Source organism: Rhinatrema bivittatum, chromosome 4, assembly GCF_901001135.1.
Source record: "Rhinatrema bivittatum chromosome 4, aRhiBiv1.1, whole genome shotgun sequence".
In the NCBI taxonomy this organism is placed as follows: Eukaryota; Metazoa; Chordata; class Amphibia; order Gymnophiona; family Rhinatrematidae; genus Rhinatrema; species Rhinatrema bivittatum.
This window is the reverse complement of record NC_042618.1, coordinates 363720759-363744370: the sequence shown is the minus strand read 5'-3', so window position 1 is coordinate 363744370 and position 23612 is coordinate 363720759. Positions and strand designations below refer to the sequence as shown.

General features: G+C 44.5%; 1 long non-coding RNA gene across 1 annotated transcript in view; it reads right to left on the bottom strand.

Annotated features, from left to right (window-relative positions):
- The window catches only part of LOC115089534, a 40273-nt gene extending 17725 nt beyond the window's left edge, over positions 1-22548 (bottom strand). The window contains exon 1 of the long non-coding RNA XR_003856146.1: positions 22495-22548. This is a non-coding gene — a long non-coding RNA (uncharacterized LOC115089534). The remainder of the gene's footprint in view (positions 1-22494) is intronic.
- Between the last annotated feature and the right edge of the window lie 1064 nt (positions 22549-23612).

Sequence of the window (23612 nt, the reverse complement as noted above, 5' to 3'; positions counted from 1 at the left end):
ATTAAGGTCCATTGGATATTGTTAGTCTGCCTTCTTAAAGTAGTCATAAATAATTTTTTTTAAATCATTTTGTCAGTTAAAATTGATTATTTCTTAGCATAGCCTCGCTACGTTACTGTAATGTTGTTTTCCTCTTGATCTGGAAAATTTCACATAAAAATCCTGTAATGACTTCAGTGTTTTTGCATTGTAAATTGACAGATGGCCATCACAAATCATGATGCTGAGTCCCTGCATTGTTGACATGAGGGGATACAGATGTGTTTTAATTATTTTCTCTAATTTTACTTAACCATGGAAAATTATTGTAACAACTCAGAATGATTCCCCAGGTTCTAGGTTTTCTTATTTACTGAGTTTTGGCAGGTTACTTTTAAGAAGGTTATAGTCTGTTTATTTTAGAACCTCTCTTCAATTAGATATGCACAAAAAGCAACTGCTGCTTAGCCTATAGGTGATCATGTTTACCAGTATCAGAATAATTATATTCTGCTCTATTTTTGTATTTAGCAAAAAATGTCTTCTGTTGCCCACATACAAATAAGAGAAAACAGCTCACTGCAAAACCAAATTATAGCCACAATAAATAAGGTATTAAATGCAATTACAAACTAAGGGGGTCATTTTCCAAAGCGATCGCACGCGAAAAGGAACTTTTCGCGTGCGATCACTAAATGGGGGCGGAGTCGGGGCGGCACCGGGACGGACGCCGCAAAGACATCGCGCCCAATAGCACCACCTTTTATGATGGCGCTATTGGGTGCAAAAGCCGGCAGCAATCGTACCGCAGAGGTGCAATCACTGCCAGCTTTCGCAGGCTGGCCCCCCACTTCGCCCCCCTGTACCGCGCGATTCAAAGAGCCGGCCCCCCCCCCACTTCACCCCCCCCGCCCCCCTGTACCATGCGATTCAAAGAGCCCGGCGGTATTAGAGAATCCAGTCCCTTTTCGCGTGCGATCACTTTGGAAAATGACCCCCTAAGTGTTGATAACCTGAAAGAATAATAGACGGTCTACAATTATCCTGCCTTAAAAGGATACGTAACCACTTCAGACGGGCCGATGCTGTCCATAGAACATTTGGCTGTACGTCAGGTTATGTTCCAGCCTCACAGAACAAGTTTGTACTATCAGTAACAGTCATCATCCATCATTCTCACTATATATAATGGATCCTTTGCAGGCTGTGGCAGCAACAAAAAAATGATCCAAAAAAAGAATGTGCTGCAGTGTTCTTCACGGTAAGGCCCCCCCCCTAGACTCCCGTTGCACTGAGCATCTCTATCCCTCCTGCTGATTCCTCCATGGGTGGTCCTGTGATGGCCAGCCCTGCCGAAGCCTTTCAGCAGTGGCAGCTTAATGACCATGCTCCTACTATTTTCCAGCAGCCTGTATTTTCATCAACGCCTGCCAGGGCACCCACCTCCAAGGGGCATTGGGAGGGCTCTAACCTCTAAGTAAAAAAAAAAAAAAAATAATAATAGTTTTTCACATTTAAATCTTCATAGAGGGAGATTACCTCCCCCTGGGTTGGCAACAACATTAGTAAAGTTTCCCCTCCCAACCCGGCTCTAGTTCTGCCCCATTGCATCCAAAGTGGCCCTGCTTAAAAAATAGTAAAAATAGCTTTTGAGACTGCACATATGCCCCATATGATACCCATGATGGGTTCCCACCTGGCTCCAGATTATCAGTCCTTGTTTTACCCTGCTACTGCATGCATTTGCAGACTACTGAGACACTATTTATTTACTTCAAAGTTTTTGTATATAGCGCTCTCTCCAGAAGATTGTTAGTAGTGGATTACACCATTACATACACAATATGCAAACAAATTAAAACTAACATTACATTAAAATAAATAATGCATCAGAGTTGATTCTGCCTTCTATCAAATTTGATAGAAGTAGGATGTTGCTCTTTGGTGCTAGCATGATATCGTGAGTTATAGGGTCTTGTTCTATGTTACCTCAATGTCGAAAGTCTTTTTAAATAGATATGTTTTTATGTTACATTTAATTCTTTTAAATCTGCACAAATATGTAAAGTATTGGCTAAGACATTCCAAAATATAGGCCCGCAACAGAAAACTCCCTCTTCTTTGTTATATCAAGCCTTGCAATTTTCATTGTAGGAACATCTAATAGGCTTTTTTTCTAAGGAGAGTAGCTGTCGTGAAGATTTATAGAGTCGTAGCAATGTGCAGGTCCAGATTAGTGAATTATCATGAATTAATTTGAATATTGTTGTCAGTACTTCATACTGTGTGCAAGAGACTATTGGTAACCAATGTAGTGAGGCCAAGGTAAGAGATGCATGTCTCCGATACCTAGCATTAGTTAAAATGCAAGCAGCTGAGTTCTGAACCAGCTGTAAAGGACTGGTTGTGTTATGCACTAGAACTACAAGGTCCATGTGTGTCAAAAAATAAATGCAATAATAAAGATCCTCGCATAAAAACAAAACGTTTCCCCGAGGTTGTGTTTTTCATGATAGAGTCCCTTTAATAAAACATGAATGGTAATGTAACAAAGGAAAGGGATAAACAATTACTGCTATTGACTGCAATAGACCTGGTCAGTCCTGTCAATTTTTAACCAAGCAAGCAAAATAATGTGTTTGTATTTGGAACTATTTGTTCTGGGAACTTTAGGTGTGGCAGGAGAATGCATTAAATATTCATGCCTGTAATTTTTCATATTATTTCCATGACCATTTTGTGCAGCTAAGCAGAATTATTCTGATCACTTAAAAGCTGATATTTTTATCTCTTACTCTGCCTTACAATTCTAATTGTATGGCACATGCACCAAATGAGGAACTTGCTCTGCGTAATTTCTGCATTAGACAGAGGGAAGACATAATAATAATAATAATCTGGTATTTTTATATAGCTTTAAAAACCCAGGCAGGATCCCAAAGCACTTTAGAAGCACGCACAGAGAATCATAAAGAGTGTGCTGCCAATTCCTGAGTTATAAATACAGAAAAATAAAATGTTCAATGTGACTGCATTAGCTGAGAATATTCTAGCACGCTTTCCTTTAGCCTGTAGCTCTTTACTCACACCTGGGACTAAAAATAAAACCTGCAAAGAAGACAGAAATGATTTCAGTCAGCATGACCTCATATCAAGTAATAGGGTTAATTACCAATGTCACATCTCTCCACCTACAGAGTTCTGCAAGGTGCTGTGTGACCATGGGACTTCTGACCAGGAAACAATCTGCTCCGCTGATGTTTGGTAACGTCAGGTATGAAAAGTTTGAGAAAACTGTCCTGGTCGTAGGCTTTGTTTAATTTTATTTTTCTTCAATTCTGTTGCCCATTTGTATATTTTTCTACCAAAACATTTCTCGGAAAAGGTTCCAGATTGACATCTCTGGAATCTAGTTTTCCATTTAGTCACAGAGCAGGTTCATCATGGCAGTGACCAGGGCTATCATTGGGGATTGAGGGTGAATAGGGATGACCACTTTGGGTGCCACACTTTGAGAGAACACCACACCACCGTGGTAGCCTCATCCCCAAAACTATAATTTTAGGAATTCAAGGTCCTGCTGCAGCTGATTCACCCTGCACCCCATACCCTCCTAAAATCAGCCCTGGCACCAGCAACAACACAAGCTTCCCTGCCCAGGCCGGTCAATGTGTCTCAGACTTGATCAGGTCCGATCACCACCAGAAGGTAAGTGGCAATTTACTTCTCATGATAACTCAATCATTGGCTGAAACAAGAGTATCAATTAAAGGTACTTTTTTATGGTGGTGGTAGCGACTTTAGATTGCCATTCACAGCAATCTAAAGTCATTTCAAAATAAGGCTACCATTTTTCAGATGGTAATGATTTTTGATTGCTGTCAGTATGAACCAGATTTGAACCAGTAGCCTAGAGGCAAACAGTTGCCACTCTTCTGAGTCATTCTGTTCCTCTACTGAGTCAGTGGTCACAGTTCAGTTCCAGGGGCTATAGCAGAAGTGTTCACATCAAGGCTTTTGTCAGATTCCCGTGAACCTGTGAATTCTGATTCACAACTCGTCGCTGACTTGTGCAATGGTGTGACAGATCAGCCTGCTTGTCACTAGTTTTATAGCAGTTTGGCAAAAGGGGGAGCTCAAGAGAGCATATGAGAACCCAGAGAGGAAGTGAGCAGCCCACAGAAATTCTGGGGAATGGAGTTTTTGATAGATAAGAAGAAAAGCCCTCTGCGACATGTAGTCCAAGGCCAGTTCCAGCACAGAATTCAAGTTAGGTTTAAATGGTAAAAGCCCAAACTGATAGAAGGAGGCAGCCAAGAAAGTGAAAAGAAGGAGAGCAGTAGTCAGCAGACACTGGATGGCAGACCATAAGAAGGCCCTGGAGAGAGCTAAATGCTACAAGATATGCTGCATTGGTAGGGTGATTATCTGGAAATACAGGGGCAACAGCTTCTAGGCTAACTGCAAGGGCCATGATGTAAGGGGCCAAACTAGCCTATATTTGGTAGGCTTGGAGTCTGCCTTAAGAAGTTGAAGTCAGAGAAACTGCAACTAGTAAGCAAAGACCAAGACTAGAATGTATGCAAAATGTATACCGATAACTGTAAATAAGGTGAGCAATGATACAGTGGTGTCCTGCCTCATTCCTGAGAGGAGAGAGAGAGAGAGAGAGAAAGAGCTAGACAGAAGCCTGCTACTCCTGCATGAAGCTAATCCTCACCCCTCTGAGCATGTTAAAGACGGTATCAGGGCAAACATAGGGGGTCATATGAAATTTTATCATAGGAGGATCAAAATATTGCAGGGGCGATGTTCCTAAGATATTTTCCCCTCCCAAGAGAAAATATCACTGTGGGCTCCCTACAATATTTTTTCTCACAAAAAATTCCATGAGAAAAATATCATGAATAAAGTGCAAATATGCACGATGGTGGCCCCCTTTGCATGGGCCAGCACTCACCCAAATCTGACCCCCTCCCAACATGCTAAAATACCCTCCAGGGGTCACCTGTCAAGGCAGCCCTGCATTTAAAAAAAATTAAAAGTAAATAAATGCTGTGCAGTGATGCCCCTCTCCCTCAAATATTTTGAACCCTGTGGGTTCTAACCACTCCCCTACAAGGCATATTTGCTACCCTGCCCCCCCCCCCCCCCAACATTAGAAGTAGTCCCTGGTATCTAGTGGCCCTCCCCACCAGATCCCCCCCATACCTTTAGATGAAATCCCTTATATCTAGTGGGGCTTGGGGCACTCTCTAGGCTTTGGACCAGTCAATGCCACTTTTCAAAACGGCGCTGACTGGCCTTTGCCCCTGTCACGTGATGGGGCAAAGGTCAGTCGGCACCATTTTGAAAAATGACATTGAGCGGCTCAGAGCCTAGGAGGCACTTTGGTCCCCACTAGACACCAGAGAGGTATGGGAGGGTCTTGGGGGGGGGGGGTCACTAGCCACCAGGGACTATTTTCACGGAGGGGGGGTCAGGTTTGGGGGGACCACTAGACACCAGAGACTATTTCTAATGTTAGGGGAAGCAGGGGGGCAGGATGCCTTTTGAGGTAGCTATACTTTTTGATGTGCATCTAATTTTTCCAGGAATTAACATTGCTTGCATGTCTGTTGTTTTTGGCAAACCCCCGTTAATTCATTTGCATTGCATTACCTAGGCATGAGCTTCTTTGCATGAGATTTAAATGCAAATCAGATGCAAAGCAGTTTATCTTAATAGGGGTGTGTTTTGTGGTAAAAATATCATGTGATATGGTATCAAGCGATAATATGTTTTGCATGATAAACTTTGTTTTGCATGCATTAGACCCTTATCGTAGCTTAGTAAATGTACCCCCCATAGGTTATGCTTCACAGACAAGTCAGCACTGCAGCAGCTTTACAAGATGAGACTGGTTGCAAGTCATGACAAAAGGACATAATGAAAGAGATGTTTAAACTAGTTACACTTATCTGAATTCAAGTCACAGTTTATTTGAACATGATGCAAGTGAATCTCAGTTTCCTAAGTAAACATTCTAAAAAAAAAAATAAAAAAATCCCTGCACATCCTTGTAATCTTTTTCTTGGTAAAGAGAGCCCATTCATGGAAGCCCTATTCTAGCCTGCAGCGCTTAGCATCTGGAAAGCACTTTCACTATGTTTGTTGTTTATTTATAGAATTTATTGAAGTGGAGGATAGATATGCAAAAAAAAAATCAATGGTCCTTGCTACACTCAAGCCAGTATTATTTCAAGTCTTTTTCTCTCTTCCAAAGGGAAATAAGGAAAAGTGAAGGCTACAGATTAATCAACCACTCCCCAAATGCTTCTCACTATAATACTCCATCCTGCCACTGCCCTAGCCCTCAGAGCTCAGTCTGTCCTTCCTCACTGCACTTCATCATAATCTGCAAATCACAAAACATGGCTGATTGAACTCTTTGCAGTCTGCAAGTTCTGAACACTGAAAGGCTGATGTACTGAGATGCGCTTTAATGAGCAATATATCAGCAAATAACATGCATGCTATCTGTTGTACTGAATGCTATTTATTGCAAATATAAACACCCAACCTAAGAACATAAGAAAATGCCATACTGGGTCAGACCAAGGGTCCATCAAGCCCAGCATCCTGTTTCCAACAGTGGCCAATCCAGGCCATAAGAACATGGCAAGTACCCAAAAACTGAGTCTATTCCATGTTTCCATTGCTAATGGCAGTGGCTATTCTCTAAGTGAACTTAATAGCAGGTAATCGACTTCTCCTCCAAGAACTTATCCAATCCTTTTTTAAACACAGCTATACTAACTGCACTAACCACATCCTCTGGCAACAAATTCCAGAGTTTAATTGTGCGTTGAGTAAAAAAGAATTTTCTCCGATTAGTTTTAAAATGTGTTCCATGCTAACTTCATGGACTGCCCCCTAGTCTTTCTACTATCCGAAAGAGTAAATAACCGATTCACATCTACCCGTTCTAGACCTCTCTCTATCATATCCCCCTTCAGCCGTCTCTTCTCCAAGCTGAAAAGTCCTAACCTCTTTAGTCTTTCCTCATAGGGGAGCTGTTCCATTCCCCTTATCATTTTGGTAGCCCTTCTCTGTACCTTCTCCATTGCAATTATATCTTTTTTGAGATGCGGCGACCAGAATTGTACACAGTATTCAAGGTGCAGTCTCACCATGGAGCGATACAGAGGCATTATGACATTTTCCGTTTTATTCACCATTCCCTTTCTAATAATTCCCAACATTCTGTTTGCTTTTTTGACTGCTGCAGCACACTGAACCGACAATTTCAATGTGTTATCCACTATGACACCTAGATCTCTATCTTGGGTTGTAGCACCTAGTATGGAACCCAACATTTTGTAATTATAGCATGGGTTATTTTTCCCTATATGCATCACCTTGCACTTATCCACATTAAATTTCATCTGCCATTTGGATGCCCAATTTTCCAGTCTCACAAGGTCTTCCTGCAATTTATCACAATCTGCTTGTGATTTAACTAGTCTGAACAATTTCGTATCATCTGCAAATATGATTATCTCACTCGTATTTCTTTCCAGATCATTTATAAATATATTGAAAAGTAAGGGTCCCAATTCAGATCCCTGAGGCACTCCACTGTCCACTCCCTTCCACTGAGAAAATTGTCCATTTAATCCTACTCTCTGTTTCCTGTCTTATAGCCAGTTTGCAATCCACGAAAGGACATCGCCACCTATCCCATGACTTTTTACTTTTCCTAGAAGCCTCTCATGAGGAACTTTGTCAAACGCCTTCTGAAAATCCATGTATACTATATCTACCGGTTCACCTTTATCCACATATTTATTAACTCCTTCAAAAAAGTGAAGCAGATTTGTGAGGCAAGACTTGCCCTGGGTAAAGCCATGCTGACTTTATTCCATTAAACTATGTCTTTCTATATGTTCTGTGATTTTGATGTTTAGAACACTTTCCACTATTTTTCCTGGCACTGAAGTCAGGCTAACCGGTCTGTAGTTTCCCGGATCACCCCTAGAGCCCTTTTTAAATATTGGGGTTACATTTGCTATCCTCCAGTCTTCAGGTACAATGGATGATTTTAATGATAGGTTACAAATTTTTACTAATAGGTCTGAAATTTCATTTTTTAGTTCCTTCAGAACTCTGGGGTGTATACCATCCGGTCCAGGTGATTTACTACTCTTCAGTTTGTCAATCAGGCCTACCACATCTTCTAGGTTCACCGTGATTTGATTCAGTCCATCTGAATCATTACCCATGAAAACCTTCTCCATTACGGGTATCTCCCCAGCATACTCTTCAGTAAACACCGAAGCAAAGAAATCATTTAATCTTTCTGCGATGGCCTTATCTTCTCTAAGTGCCCCTTTAACCCCTCGATCATCTAACGGGTCCAACTGACTCCCTCACAGGCTTTCTGCTTCGGATATATTTTTAAAAGTTTTTACTGTGAGTTTTTGCCTCTACAGCCAAATGGAACCTAACATTGTGTAACTGTAGCATGGGTTATTTTTCCCTATATGCATCACCTTGCACTTATCCACATTAAATTTCATCTGCCATTTTGATGCCCAATTTTCCAGTCTCACAAGGTCTTCCTGCAATTTATCACAATCTGCTTGTGATTTAACTACTCTGAAAAATTTTGTATCATCTGCAAATTTGATTATCTCACTCGTCATATTTCTTTCCAGATCACTTATAAATATATTGAAAAGGAGGGGTCCCAATACAGATCCCTGAGGCACTCCACTGTCCACTCCCTTCCACCGAGAAAATCACTTATTTAAAACTTCCAGGCAGTAAAAATCCCTCTCCCCTCACAGGAATTTCTAAATAAAGGGGGGGGGGGGTTAGCCTGAGTTGCCATTACTACCATGACTACCCAGCCTTAAACATGATCTGATTGCCTTTCAAAAGGACATTTGGTCCCCTCACCCACCATCGTGTAGCATTTCCTCTTCAATAGGAGAAAAATAATTGCAGGAGCCTTTTTCATGTCCCAATTGAAACTCAAAATTAGATCTTTGCTAGACAAAAGGGAGAAAAAAAATGAAATTAATAAATGCCCCTAAGTCACTATATTGCTGCCTCTTCTCTTTCTTGGATGAGTTATCTTCCTCTTGCTTCCACTGTCACGTTCCAGTTTGTGTGTGTCACACTGAGTCTGTGGCTGCTTGGAGAGCGAGGAGCAGTGGTCCACAAAAGGGCCTTGTACTGGGTACCCTCCATTGCCAAATTTTGACAGAAGCACACCCTCAGCCGTATAGCAACAGGCAGCAGTACAAGGACCAGGTTGAAAGCGTGACAAAAATCGGTTCTGCTGTGCTTGGGTGACTAGAGAATTGGTCGTCCAGGCTTCCTACCGCTTCCATGACTCAGTCTCACCATTTACAGCAAGTCCTCCCCCAAGCAGATACCCCTACCCCACCCATGCTTTTCTTACTGTTTCCAACAGGTCCCCCCAAATAAATCCTTCTACAAAATCTTCAGTTCAATATCTTATTAACTATTGTATCTTCCTGCTGGGCATTGGCTGTTGATAGCAGGAAAATTCAAAGTCTTTTACAACTTTAATACATCTCACTTCCGCTTCCTTTGCTGCAGATGCCATTTGTCCTGTTGCTTGGAAGTCGCATCTTTGTAGCACACAATTTCCTCTTTTCTTCAGTACATACTGTAAGGCTTGGCATAAACCAGAATGCAAAACAAAGGCATGTTTGAAATCTAGTTGTCTCTGCTGGTCCTCAAAATCACCGAGGACAACAGTAATAAGCAGAGTATTTACATAAACACTGTTTTAAAATTCAATATTTATTTGAAATACAAATCCCACATCTGTGATCCGGTCATATTTAAGATCTTAGCTTTGCGTTTTTTAAATTTATATCACAACTGAATATGCATCAGACAAAATGCTTTCATTTTTATGGTTAACTTTTACGTTAGAATAGAAAACTGATAATTAGGAATGTTAATGAATCAGCAGCTGTCTTTACTGTGTAATTGTTTACCAACCTATCCAATACAGCACTTATACCGTACTGTGCTTAGCGTGCCAGGGGCAGCCAACAACAAATGTGCACAATATTGATTTTGCTCTAATTCAAGACACACTGCTACCTCATGGGCTCTGATAATCATTCCCACAGAGGAAATTGTGTGGCCAACAGATTGTATATGCAGAGCAGAGTGAGGTAATACATCAAAAATAGGTTTGCTTTTAAAATCAATGATAATATTTAAAAGGAATAAGCCTTAGTGAGTCTTTTTCGGTAAATGCCAATTTTTTTTTCTGGAAACATTTTAGCCTGATATCCTAATGACAGTACAGTGATAGGCCATGCTGGAGACGCCTGGATTCATTTCATAGACCTTGTTTCTGCTCATTGGGTCAGGGTCAGTGAAGGGCTGGAGGATGGTGCAGAGGCAGTGTTCGTATCTTGGAGGAGTAAGAGGTATTCCAATGACATCTGCAGATGGAATCCAGGATATATGAGTACTGGGCTCCAATGGGAGCCAAGATCTGTGGCCCCTACTGAGGACTGTGGCTGTGATGGTTCACTTATAAAAGGGACGGGGCAAGAAGAAATAAAAATAGGACCGCTGGGAAAGAAAAAAAGCCACATGAAAATCTAATTGAGCTGGAAGCTCAAAAGGAACAGGAGGAAACTACTGGGCCAAAATAAAATTTTTAATAAAGCCCCCTTGATTAAAAATCTGAAAATTGCATATATATTTCAAGAAGCTGAGGACATTTCTAAGCTTTTTGGGTTTTATTGAAGATGCAGATAATTATTTCTGGTAGCACGCTGTCACACATATGTACACTGTACATGCATTCATGCCATTTTATAGCCCATTCATTCATCTTTCACATGCAAAAATTATTCTTTATTGATAGCTGCTCACTACATGTTACGGGTGTAGCAGTGGACTCTAGGGCCGGCCTGGCAGAGTGAGCTGGTAGAAGTGGTCGGCGCTCTGCTGCGAGGAAGTAGGCCAGTGGGCGGTGTCAGGTCACACGTAGATCCGGAGTCTTCACCCTGGAAGCCTGCGGACCCCCCGAGAGGAGCTCGTGAGATCCCAGGCTGCTGGGACTTAGGAAATCACTAGAACCAAGGCGATGACTTCACCCTGGAAGCCTGAGAACCCCTTGAGAGGAGCTCGTGAGGTCCCAGACCGCTGGAACTTAGGAGATCAAGAGTGTGGAAGAAGATGAGGTGATCCGAGGTCGAGGCAGGCGGCAGAAACGGAAACCAGGAGCAAGCCGGAGTCAAAGCCAGAGAGACCAACCAGATGAGTCAGGAACGGAGGATGCGGGAGACGGAGAAGCTGGAACTGGAGCAGGAAACCGGAGGCTGGAGCGGGAACACCGGGAGCAGGAACAGGAACCAGAAGATCAGGAACTGGAACAGGAACGTCAGGATCAAGAACGCAACTAGCACTCACTAGGAGGAACCTCGTTGCAAGGCAGTGAATGGGAGCAGACGCCGGCTTTAAATACTAGCCGGCATCCGACTTCATTCTAGTGGGCGGGCCGTGGTCTGGAGGGAAAAGCCCTTTAAATTGGGCTTCCCCATGCGTGCGTGCCTAGAGGGGGAGGAGCCGGATTCAGAGGCTCGGCGGCGTCTCCCTCATGGAGACGCCACCATGAGAAGGCCCGAACTGGCCCGCCAAGCCGCACGTCTCGCAGCTGAGCCTCTGGGGAGCCCGGACAGGCCCGAACCTCCCGCTGCTGCCGCCGGAGAGACCAAGGTAAGGACCCGGTCGCAGTTTTTTGGCCCAGGTACTGATTCCCTCTCAGCAACTTGTGTTTTCCCTCATTCAAGTCTGTAGTATCCAAGGTATTTTAACAATAGTTGGAGAAGATAATCAGCAAGTTTTGATAACCATTGGAAAACAGAGAGCCTGATATTAAGCAGCATGGTAAGCGGTCATCTTGCCTGGGATATTCAGCAGAGCACAGCTGATTAGGAGCTCCAGTGAATGTAGCCAGATAAAGTCCTAGCTCGCCAGATAAACGTATCTGGCTAATTTTAGGACATCATTCAATATGACCAGACTTAACTGAATAAGTTATTCAACTAACTCTGAAAATCGCAGTTAGCCAGATACCTCATCCAGCTAACTTAACTCCACCCCAGAACCCCCCCCCCCCCCCCCCCCCCCGACACCCTCTAAGTTATCCAGATAAGTTTTATCTGGCTAATTATGTAGCCAGATAACTTGAAGGTAGTCAGAACATGGGAATTTTAAAAACCTAGGGGTCAATATTGAAAGACATTTACCTGACTTACTCACAAGTTATCTGCCTAAATGCCAACTTTTTGAATATTGGGGCTTTTATCCAGCTAGAATTTAGCAGGATAATTGATTATCCAGTTATATCTACCTTTGAGTACTGTGAACCTGCTGTTATATGGTTATGTTGAAGTTAATGAAGGTGAACAGAGCATGTTGCCTGTTATGTTATGAATAAACCCTGCATTGGATGAGACCTGTGTTTCAAATCCTGTTGCTAGCAACCTTCTCACAAATGGTCAGGGGCAGTCCTATAATGAGGCAGGGAGAGGCGGCTGCTTCAGGTGGCAGAATTTTGAGGTGGCAAAAAAAAATGCCCCTCTCAGAACACCGCTGTGGCGTCTGCCTCACACTGCCTGCCCCTACCATGGCTGCCGGCCCAGGCCTGTGGTGGCAGAAGAGAGGAGGATCGCTGTCATGGGCCGCCACCAGAGGACAGACCAGCGGCGGCTGAAGGAAGGACGGACAGGGCGAACAGGGGGCGCCATCTCATCCCTCGCTCAGGCGGCAGATTGCCTTGAGCTGCCCCTGCAAATGGTAATCTTCTTAAAAAAAAAAAAAAAAAAAAGTAACATCAGGGCCAGTGGTGGCCTCCACCTTCCATTTTTTTTCCCCCAATGGGAAGCAAGTTAAAAAAGGTTCCAGATCAGCAATAAAAAATTCCAGGTTGGTGACCTGGCATAAAATCATCACAGCTTGTCACTTTTCCACAACTCTGCCTCCAACCCTTTCTTCTAATTCTTACCTATACCCAGCTTTTACCTCCTTCTCAGTCCCTTTTCAACCCTCTATCAATCCCCTTTACAGACCCATTCCTTTCCATTGTCTCTCATCCCTCTCCAGCCCCATCTATCCCTTCCCACTGCCTCTCCCTCCTTCCTCAGCCTTCCAAGTTCTTCACACCACTTCTCAACCCTTTCCCCATCCTTCAGCCCCCTTCTTATACCCATCTCACATTCATAGACCCATCTCTTACCCACCACTCATACCCTCTCAACCCATCTAACACACTCTTACTTATACCCCCAATTCAATTGCCAAGTCTCCAATGTCCCTTCAAAGCTTGCTAAGTCTCTGAGTCCATGCCCTCTCTCCCTTCCCAGAGATCCTATGCCCCACTCATTTTCCCCACAATCCCCGAGTCCCTGTCTTCCCCCAAACCCTATTTAATCAGAGTTCCCAGTCTCTCCCAAATCAACACCCAGTCCCCGATTTCCACCCGCTCCACTCTCCCACCCAATTCCAATGTCCCCACTCTCCTCCCAGTCTGAGTCCCCACTCTCCCCTCAATCCTCACTTTCTCCCCACTCTTTCCCAATCCCTGAATCCTCTCCCCATTACTCCTTATCCAATTGCTGAGGCCCCCACTCTCCCACCCAATTACTATCTAATCCATGAATCTCCCACTCACTCTCTTGAGTTTTCCACTTACCCCTCAACCCCCCAAGTCCTCACTTTCACCAATCCCTACCCAGTTCCCATCTGTGACAATGTGTAAATTAAGAGTATGCTGCTCTGCCAGCAAAGATTTTTTTTAAAGTCCCATGGGCTTGTGGCCAGCTGTTCTGAGCCTCTTCTGGACACCCCATCCCACACTTTACCCCATCTGTGGGGTGTTCAGATGCAGGAGGAATCCCAATTGCTTCTGTCCCCACCAGTCCAGCTTTTCAAAATGACACTAGCCAACTTAAGTTTAGCTATTTTGTTTTATAGCAGTAATTCAAAATGGTGCGGTCCTCAGTTTGGCTGGTGCCATTTTGAAAAACAAGATCAGTGGGGACAGGAGCAACTGTGGATCACTTCTGCCCCTGAAGACCTCAAAGACAGGGTACAGTGTAAAATGGGGATCCCAGAGAGAACTTTCCACAATTCTGGGGAATGGGGCTGTTTAAAAAAAAATTCAGGTAGCAGGGTTTTTATTTGGCAGTGACCAGGGCTGGCTTCTACTTTTGAAAGATGAAATTTTGTTTGCTTTTCTTTCATTTCATTTCAAATTGAAGTAAAACAAAATAGGAAATTGAATTTGATTTTCCTGTTTCATTTCAAATGAAAACACATCCCCTATTGTACAATATATGTCTACTGAATGTTTCTGTAGTGTTGTTGGGCTTACGTGCAAATACATGCAATGCATTGAAACCATATATATCAATGCACTGAATACGCATAGGGGCAGATTTTCAAAGGGGTATGCGCATAAGATACGCACGTACCCCCCGAAAACCTGCCCCAAGCTCCCCCTGCGCGCACCGAGCCTATGTTGCATAGGCTCGGTGGCGTGCGCAAGCCCCGGGACGCGCGTAAGTCCTGGGGCTTTCCTGGGGGGGGCGTGTCACGGCAGCGCTCCGGGGGTGGGGCTGCGGGCGTGGTTCCGGCCCGGGGGCATTTCAGGGGCATGGCAGAGGCCTCCGAAACTGCTCCCGGGCCAGGAAATCGCGCACCGGCAGCCGCAAGTTACGCCTGCCTTGGGGTTTAGATAGGGCTGGGGGGATGGGTTAGGTAGGGGAAGGTGGGGGGCGCCAGAAAGAAAGTTCCCTCTGAGGCCACTCTGATTTTGGAGCGGCCTCGGATTGAACAGAGGCAGGCTGCACGGCTCAGCGCAGCCTTGCGTGCGCCGACCCCGGATTTTAAAATCCGGCGTACTCTTGTTTGCGCCGGGTGCGTGAACAAAAGTACACGCACTCGTACTTTTTAAAAATCTGCCCCATAATTTTTCTACCTATTTATAAACTATGCTTGTATATTTTCCGTGTGAAAGAAATGTAGTAAAGTCCCAATTTACACGTTTAAGTCAGCCAATTTTAAAACATGCACACCTAAATGAAATTAACCATTTATCCAGCTAACTTGCATATCTAGTCACACATGTTTTTTTAAAAATGTGTGAATGTTGCAGGGAAGAATTACATGTATTTTATAGGATGCTCAGGGGTTATAAAATAATGGGTAGATCTATGTATGGCCATGAACACGCACATATGGGCACGTGTGCGGGACTTTTAAAGTTATCCTCCTCTTTTAGTAGGGCTAAATTCTCTAAAAAAAAAAAAGTGCTTAAAGGTCCTTTTTTTTGTTGTTTTAATTTTGCTCTTGTCACCTTCACCTAATCCTTTTGCATCTCAAATCTCCAGCTTCACTCTTGATATTATCTCGTTTCTGGGGCTCCCACTCAAGATAATTTCATGGTATCATGCAGTGGACGTGTGCTTCTGCCAGTGGAGTGAAAGGGGCTCGAGTAGTGAGAGCAGGAGGCAGTGCAGGAACCGCCTTAAACTGCTTTATCCTCTTCTTAATTCCATGCTACAGAGACATTTTTCCGCCCCTTTTCTCTTTGTTTTTTCAAAAAAAAAAAAACAACAACAAAAAAACAAATACCTACTCACCTTTTCCATAAAACTTTTAATTGACTTGCAGACTTAACCATTATAATTACCCCCGATTCATTCTCTGCATCTCAAAAGAAGAATTAATTTCAAAATAACCTATTAATTATGACAGCTTGCTCCAAACAGTTTAGCGCTTCTTGCCGACTTTATGGCCATATTAGGAATCACGTAAGAGAAATTACCGATCACATAACTGTGTTTGGAAACATTCCAGTCTCTCTGATATATTCCGTACACATTCTGAGCAGCTCACTCCAAATGTTTAATTGGTCTATAGAGAAGCGTGTAGCTTCCACATGTAAATTACTATGGTTCAGATTAAAAGTGTTTCTGAAACTTCATTGAGGGGATGCTGTTTAGCCAGCAAGAACTCCTCCACTTTTTTCTTACGCTTGACATACAAAATACAGGGAATAATTTCCTTATACAATGAAAAAAACATCCTTTACTGCAGCTATTAACCTACCAGCCAACTTCAAATGCTTTATATTTAAGAAATTTCACTGCAACCAAGCTCCATTTGTCCCTAGGTATAATATCTGCCCTATAAGGCACTACAGTTACAGTGTCATCTGGTATAAATGAACTCACAGGTAGAAATACTGTATAATAATAGATCCCCAAGGCATCCCAAAATAGCAGGCATGGAAGGTATTCAGGATACATAGACTGAAAATACTAGGAGGTCCATATTCAGTAGGCCCATTAGTGGAAAAGATATCTAGCTAAAGATAGCCGGATAGCTTGTTTCATATTCAGCAAAATAAACATCCGGCTGAATATGCCAGCCTAAAGTTATCTGGCTATATATTACTGGATAACTAAAAACCTATCCAGCTAAGCAGCACGCTTAGGGGTCAATGCAGCTAAGCATCACTAAGGGGTCAATGCAGTAAGGGGATTAGCACGTCCAAAATACGCATCCAACTCCCCCCCCCCCCCCCAAAAAAAAAAACTCATTATATGCAAATATGCACTCATCATATGCAAATGCATGTTGATGAGGCGATTAGTTATTTTCCCCAGATCCAAAAAAAAAAAAATGTGTGCCCGACCTGCACATTTTTACGTTCAGAAAAGCAGAAAATGCTGCTTTTCTGTACACCCTCCAACTTAATATCATGGCGATATTAAGTCAGAGGAACAAAAAGGTTTAAAAAAAAAAAAAGTGTGTAGGTGGTCAGGTTAGGAAAAGAGACGCTCAATTAACGGAGCGTCCGTTTTCCTAACCCGTGGCTGTGCACAGATTAGGAAAACGGACGCTCATAAAATTGAGTGCCCGTTTTCCTAACTCGCTGACAGCCACCACTCCTGGGCGCCTGTTACCATGGAGGCGCTAGGGGCGCACATTTGTCCCTAGCACCTCCTTGGCAGTGCGACCCCTCATTTAAATATTCAATCTCTGGCGCAGGAGAGGAGCTGGGTACGTGTTAGGAGAGTGGGCACTCAACACTGAGCGCCCGTTTTCTGTGCTGATTTATTGCATCAGCCCCTAAGTAAATAACAGTACAGCATGCGGCCAGTCCTCTCCATCCCTCTCCCCCCAGAGTGTGATATTAGGGGCCTATAGGCCATAATCTCCTCCTCCCCCCCCCAAAAAAAAACCTTTTTAAACTTTGAGGAAGTGCCCGGCCTTCAATGCCGGTCCCTGGTTCCAATATTATACATATCATCGGGCTGCTTCCCTGCCTCCCCCCCCTCCCCACTCACCCACAAAGGAGAATCCTTGCACCAGCAAACCCCCATCTCCCAGATCCTTCCCATCCTGCCAGATACCTTTATGATGTGAGCTGGGAGTGAGGGATCCTCTGCCCCACTCCTGGTGCCATCAGCGCTGCTCTGACAGAGGTCAGGTTAGCACCATTTTGGAAAATGGTGCCGACCGAGCCGGATGCAAGGGTGCACCCGGTCCCTACCTGTGATCCCTTGATATGTTATGGGGGAGAGGTGGAGGACCTGCTCCTTTTTTGGGGGGGGGGAGCATTGACGTTAGTCTTGGGGGGAAGGTGGTGGTGGTGGGGGGGTGCCATTGCCGCATGCCTAAAGTTTATGTTTTTTTTTATTTTGGGAGAGTCATGGCCACCTCGATCGGCAGTCCTGGGTTGAAACGGGGCCAGCACTGCCTCCCTCTCAACCTCCCCGTTTGCCACATCTTTTTTTTTTCTGCAGCTTTAAATGTGTGGCGGGAGCCTCAGGACCAGCGCTAGGATCCTGGGCCTCCCACCACCCATCTAACACATTTCAATTAGGTATTGTTATTTTATCACGGCTCACCACCTTCTCAGTCAGCCGTGATAAAATATTAACATCAAATTGACTATGTATGACCTTTTTTGCATGCATTTGCATTATTCATGAATACAAATTGCATGCAAAGAAGGTCATTGTAATAGGGTAGGGTATAGGGGTGGGGAGATGCAAATTATCGCATAATATACATGGTATAACGAGCATTAGAGCCCTAAGGTGGCTTGATGAATCATCTTGCAAATGCTGTATGCACTGGAACAATGGAAAAAACAGAAACATTACCATTCCTCATTAAACCAAAAAATTAGAAAATCATACCAATACAAATAATTCAAAACAACTAATGAATAGAATAACATTCAATAATTACAAAACTCATAGAAAAAGTTTCCAAACACCAATAAAATACTTCAAAACAGAAACATCAAATAACACCCAACGATTAAAACATTTAAGGATTTTTTTTAAATCTCCCGTTACCCATACCTAGGAACTTTTGATTTCCAGATGCCCTGAAATTGTCATGGATTAACAGGCAGAGAGGAAGTAGGGTTGCTGTGCGCACACATGCTCCCTCTCATACACACATATGCTCGTTCTCTCTCACACACACACAACACACTCACTCCCCCATCATATGCACACCTGCTCTCTCTCACTCCCCCCCCCCCTCAAGCAGGAGGCAGCAGCAGAGTCTCCTTCTTCAGCCCCCATGGCCAAGAGAACAACTTCCGGCCACAGGGACCGATCCAGCTCTGACCTTGGGTTCCTTCTGGCAGGGCAGGACAGGGTGCAGCCTGCTCCTCCTCTTCCTCCTAAGGCCCCGACCTGTGGCAAAACAGGAGGACAGAGGGCCCAGACCCCCAGACAGGGCCAGAGAAAGGGAGGCTTTCTGGCAGAGAGCAGGGTACCTGCCCACCCTACCAAAACTTGTATAGAAAGATAATTGCAGCCCAAGTTCTTCTTTGCTGGACTAGTTTTATTTGGGAGAGAGAAGGGGTGTTCCAGTCCACAGCTTCATACTTTACAAAGCGAATTTAGAATCTTCACAGAAGAAATATCACTGGTTGCACTAAAATTACATTTTCCTTCTGCAGAAATAACACCTTTATGTCACTTTTAGGACCTCATTTACTTTTTACCCATCAACACAGAATATGAGAAAAGACTTACTAAATCAAGCCCTTAGCAGCTTTATGACTTCAAATTGAACCATGATACAAAATCTAAATTGCATATTGCAGCCATAGTAGTTAATTAACTTATATTATTCTCTTCCAATATATGGATTTTCTGTGATAGCTTTTCATCTACTGTACAAGAGGAATAATGCTTACAATATAGTCATTCAAATGAGCAGCAATTTTTTTTTCCAGCATCCTACCTTAGAACAATTTGTTAGAGTAATAAGATGCATTAAAGGACCTGTTTTATATATATGGGACCCAAGGCAGAAACTAAGAGGACCCCCATGTTAGGTTGCTTTATCCTGGGATCCTCTTCATCATCTTCCTCATGCCTCTCTCCCCCATGGCACCTTTCTGAGTTCTCTTCCTCCTACCACTGCCATCTCCATTCCTTGAACTCTTCCCCTCCCATGTGGGATCCTCTTCTGCTGCTGCTGAATCCTCTCCCTCCTCATCTTCCCTTATCACAGACCCTCTTCCTGGATCCTCCACTATCCCCCTCCATAACCCTTTCCTCTCTCCAGCCCTCAGTCTCCCCCTTCCCCTCTCCTCATTTCATTTGGCTTGGCTGGTCCTAGGCCAGGCAGAGACTTTTAGGTAATGGCAGCCATGACAAAAAAGCGGAAAACTGGAGCGGGGCCTGTTTTCTCACAGATCCTGGAGCATCCTAGCCCCTCACATAGTTTTTCTTGGTTACAGAAAGCCTGTGAGAGAGGAGGTGGTGGGGCAGCCACAGGATCTGCGAGTGCAACTCTAGCTCACTGACCCTGCTATGATTTCTACCTGCAGATTTCTGCCAGCAGTAGGCTAGCGCACGGCCAGGCTATGCTTCTTTTACCTCTGGGCAGGAATACAGGGCCCCTTGTGGTGGTGGGGGCCCTGAGCAGTTTCCCTGGTTGACCTCCCCCAACCCTGACCCTGAATGTATTAACATAGAAATGTATCGTTAATTATTAACATTGGTGTGGAACCCCTCTAGGTTAGCCACTTGATGTCTCTAGTATCCCACAAAAACAGCTAGAAGGAATACCACGGTCTGCTCCTCCTCCAGAGGCTGCTTGAGTGGGTGGACCTGGGACTAGAGCAATAAGAGGTGTGGCATTTGAGTTAGGATTTTATTCTGAGAGTAGCTCTTAGAGTTTGTTCTTATAGAATGAGGCCTACTCCCTCAACTCAGTACATTTAGGGTTGCCAACTGCCCAGTTTTGAACCGGACAGTCCAGTTTTCTGTTCACCTATACAGTGTCCGGTCGGAAGTACTGACCGAACACTAAAAATCTGTCAGCTCAATCTCTCCCTCCTCTCTGCTGTTGTAGGAGCACTTCCTGCATAGCTCAGGGATGCCTCAGAGGTGAGAAAGAGGCATAGAAGAGGCAAAAAAGATGGGATGGGAGAGAAAAATATGAGGATGCAGGGAATGGAGAAGGGATATGGAGGGGGGAGGTATGTCTTCCTCTGTGTTTGTCCCTCCAGCCCTGTCTCTCTCCTTCCTTCCATGTGGCTCCTCAGGCTGGATGAGAGAGCCAGAGGAGCCACATGGAAGGAAGGAGAGAGGCAGGGCTGGAGGGACAAACACAGAGGAAGACACAGTGGATGGAGAAGGGAGAGAGTCAATAGAGCACGAGAGGTTGGAGGAAGAGAAAGTGAGGCAAAGGGCCTGGAGAAGACAGGAAAAGAGACAAGGAAAGGCACAGGAGACAGGAGGGAGAATGATAAGGGGCGACAGTTGAGGTACACGGAATGAGGGAAAGAGAGATTAGACAGCAGCAGGGGATAAATATATGCACCCCTTCTTCCCAGTCCTCAGGTGTCCAGTTATGGTCTATGAAAAAGTCGGTAACCCTAAAATACATTTTTGGAGGGAAATCTTTTTGAACACTACCTGCTTATTAAGGGACTACCTCAAGTTTGACAGAGACTTTAATTAAGAAGATCTTTTATGCAGAAAATTGTTTTGCTGGAGTATAGGCTGGTTTCTTTTGGAGGTGGCCAGGACACTGAAGACCTGCCAGTTCCCTTCTAGGTCACAGAAGAACTGCATTAACTGTAGCACTGTCAGAATTGTTTTGGAACAATTAAGTGAAGTATTTTTTTTCTCTTTTGTTGAGAGGAGGGGGTTTTTTTCCCCCCCTTCCTCTCACTTGGAGACTGCCTGATTTCTTGCACAACAGGCCTTTCTCTCTGGAGGGTCACAAAGAAGGAAGTGGACCAACATTGGAGACCCACCCCAGAATCTCCCCCCAGGACTCAGGCTGGGTATAAGAGAACAACTTGGAAGTCAGGCAGGACCTGCTTCATGTTTTGCGAGGATACTCCAGGAAAAAAAGAGCAGGATTTCCCTCAGATACTGGGCCTCTTACACACTTACGTCAGGAGTGTTAGAATCACTCCACGTACACAGAGAAAGAATAAATCCAGCTGCACTTTCAGTTAATGTTACAAATTGGACATTGATAACATTTTGGAAACAGTAAACTATTATTTATTTTAAACACCCAGCTCTGCATCCTGCTCATTTATTCCTAAACAAGCACCATTTCACATAACCAGCTACACACTGATAAGGACAGCAGCTCACCACCTGGGCTACAAGCAATAGCTTCTCCTCACAGAAAGGACCTACACCTTGGGGTAACGTAGGGGCGTGAAGAAAACCAGTATAGAAAGTCCCCGAACTGTAAAGTACTTTGCCTGCCCTTGAAGAACTATGCCACTTCCAAGAAAGGGCTACATAAAATGGCACCCAGCAACGTGAGACTTGAGAGTGTTAGAGGGGTGAAGACAGAGGGTAAAACAGAGTTTGTTGTGCTTTTGAAAAAAGTTGAGAAAAATTCCTCCATTGGGACTAATGGACTCAAGATGGCCACTGTTCCAGCCTGTGGGGGAGGGGAGGAAAGTAAAACTCCCTGTGCCACTTTCTTGGAGGTGGTACCAGTGATGTCAGGGCAAGAAGAGCTGAAACCAGCTTCAGGAGAGCTGAGTGGTGTTAGCAGGGAGGAGCAGATAGGTTAACTAAAAGGAGATGCGGCCTGCAGGAGGAGGGGGCAGGCTGCACTGCCATGGAGCTGACCCATGTTGTCATCCCAGGAGGAAGGGAGGATGCTGTGGCCTACTGAGGCAGGGGAGGGGGCCTGCCCAAGGGCCCAGCACTTTCTCAGCACCTGCACAGGAGGATCAACAGGAGCTATTTGCAGTTACAGCTGCTGGGACCCCCAATCCTGCATAAAGAGCCAACCTGGCAGGGAATGGTGCTTGGAGTCAACCCAGCCGAAGAGAACCAGCTGCAGCAAATGCTCCTGGCAAACCCCGCTGAGTTTCCCACTGCTGTGAGGCTAGAGGAGGCTGCTGCCCTTAAAATAAAAGAAGTATCTGTTGAGACTTACTCCAGAGCAGCAGGAGCCTGGCTGAGGGAGAGGCTGGCATCAGTGAGAGCGCAGCTGCTTCCTGGAGAGAGCAGGGAACTGTTCTTAAAGGGGCAGCTCCCTTCTTACAGAGAGCTTGCCTTAAAGAGGCAGTATACCACTAGTTGGAGCCAGCAGAGGAGGAGAGCAGTGCCCTACTGCTCACAGTTTAGCCTCCCCACTGCAGCCCAGGTGGGTGGGGGGGTAGCAGGCACTGGAACTTTTTCTGGGACCCCAGAGCATGCCAGATGTTCCCAAGGGGACCCTGTTGCTGCTTACAAGGAGTTGGGGGATGGACTAGCCACCATGTGCTGCTGTGTGTGCCTGCCTGCCTGCCTGCCTGCCAGGATGAGATGATCTGCCCTGAGAGGCCTAGTAAAAGAAGGTGCTAAGCTGTTAGTGAACAGTTATGAACAGAACTGATTCCTTGTCCCAGTTTACCCATTTATAAAGGAGCAGAATCACTAAGGTGGCTTCTTTGACTACTCCATATGTGTCGTATGATTTGTTTTTCTCTTGCAGGTCCTAGATGTTCCTGTGGCTGTGACTAAGTTTTGGTACTATGCATTGAGATTACCTTTTGGAAGAAAAAAAAAAAAAGAAAATACCAAAAAAAATTGCGAAATGCTTCAAAAATTTGAAAAAAATATGATGTTCCTGGTTTAATTGGAAACTGATGCCATAATCATTTACTTCTTTTACAGGTGGGGTTTCCACATCCGGATCTTTCCGTCTCTATTTCTTTATGCTGTGGCAGTCTCTGCTTGGGTCTCCTATGTTGGCTTTCAGAAGAAGAAGGGCATAGATGGAAGATAAACTAACTTTTCCTTAAACAGGATAATATGATGGCTGTGTGCTGGTGGAGGACCAGTGTTCCCTCACCCAAGGGACCCTCAAGGGCCAGTGGGATATGGGGCAATACATTCCCAGTATCCCATCCTAGGAAAGAAGAAATGTATTGTGAGCAATGAGTGTTCCTGAGAATAGTCAGACATGGGATGACATGCTGGAGGGAAACATGCAAGTCCCTGCTGGTATTGTTTCCCTATGAGCTGGGTGTCCATCAGAGGTGGGCCTGGATGTGCCCAAGACTGGGGATG